Below are 1,936 nucleotides of genomic sequence, written 5' to 3'. Positions count from 1 at the left end.
ATAATTATTTGAAAAGGGTTTTTTTTTAGTATTTGTTATCTCTGTGTACTGGAAGCTTATGTCACTAAAGAAACAAAAACCTTGTATCTTATAAGCATACTTAGCAATAAGCTCTTCCTGATTCTGATTGATTCTGAACAAAGCGTTCAAGTCCGTCAGTCAATGTTCTTTTTGGGAGTCCCAAGCATGCATCTCAGAACTGTTCTGTAGGGGAGCAGAGCTTCTAACAGTAGATGCAGTAACACCATGGCAGCATCACCAACTGGCAAGGGCAATTTCCTCTTCCTCCCAGAAGTGACATCACTTAGTGTCTCTCCATCTCTCATGAAGGTCATGTGATCACATGGTCTACAATCACATGTTTTTTTTTTTTTATTTCTTTTCTAATTATAATGTAAACTGTATTTATGACCATATATAGAGACTCAGCATGTATTCAAAAGCAAGGCTGCTGACAGAAAAAGCTTATAAGTTCTCTTATGATCAAATCTTTAAGACATTTAGATGAAATCAATTCTGCTTCATCAACATGTTTTAAGTTTATTCCATTGATTGATTATCAGGCATTTGGTAATGAATTAAGGTTCATCATGTGCACAGCATATTGCAGTCACTGCCAATTTTAGTAATTTAATTAAATTATATTTATTTGTCTCTCAGGCACAGGTTCTTTGTCATCGCCGTCTGTATGCAATTGATTGTTTAGATATTCCCAAGTTTGAAAATTTAACAAGATCATATTTATGGGCTGAAAACTTTCATTGTTCATCTGCTAAAACGCTTCTTCCGCTCTGTCTAGCACTAGTTGAGGTGTCAAAAACATTAAAATATAAGGTGTTAATCACGTGATATTTAGAGTGTGAAAACAGTAGTGCTGGTATAATCTTGATCTTTTGTAGTGCTATCACTGGTCAAGAGACTTGGTGAAATGGGTAAGTGCATGATTTTATTACCATTCTGTCAAATATCTTATGTATTGGAGATTGGTTGGGGCTAGTGGTCATTGGGCTGTTTCTCAGTAACTATAAGGTTTTGTATGTTAATTACAAATACCTCTGGTACAAATAATTATCTTTAACAACCGATAACTATATAATGAAGACGTTGAAAATTCTGATTTGCATCACTGAAATAAATGATATTTTAAAGTATGTATTATATATGTATAAATAGCCTCTGACACAGAGAAGAGTGAAAACTCCTCACACAACGGCTAGGTTACCGAACATCTGAACATAATGAACCAAATGCACATTGACAGATCTTCTTCTGTCTGTTCTGCAAAATGTAAACAAGTGTATATTTCTGCAAGTGTAAATATTTTGGAAATATCAATATTAATTGTGTCTAGGCAAAGGCATTCCTCCTGGAACAGAGCTAACGCGACAGATTCATAGGCTTTTATAAGAACTAGAATGTAGTTTTCTTTTTGGTTTGTTCTTTGCTCAATCTCAGAACAGATAGTGTTTGATTTGGCCTGACAAGAAAGAGGAAGATAAATGATACTCAGAGGTGGGTAGAGTACCCAAAAACTGTACTCAAGTAAAAGAAAAGTACTTATAGAAATATTTACTCAAGTAAAAGTAAAAGTACTAGTCTGAATAGTTACTTGNCATAAGCAGGGGAGTCATGCACTTATTTTTGAGGGGGCATGGGGGGGGGTCGTCATGTGACACTAAGGAGCTACAACACCATATTGGCAAATTAATAAGGATTTTTTTTTTCTTTTCATTTTTATTAGAAACATTCCCAGACACATTAACTGTATCATGAAATATCTCGATTCTCACCTTCATAGATTATGTTAGATAATATGTGATGGTCAAAGTAGCCTAATAATGTAATCTATAAACCATGAATAAAAACCTGTCTGTTTACTTAAAGGGATAGTTCACCCAAAAATCAAAATTATGTCATTAATGACTCACCCTCATGT

This window comes from Cyprinus carpio, chromosome A1, assembly GCF_018340385.1.
Source record: "Cyprinus carpio isolate SPL01 chromosome A1, ASM1834038v1, whole genome shotgun sequence".
NCBI lineage: Eukaryota > Metazoa > Chordata > Actinopteri > Cypriniformes > Cyprinidae > Cyprinus > Cyprinus carpio.
The sequence above is the reverse complement of the archived record's forward strand: the minus strand, read 5'-3'. Positions refer to the sequence as shown.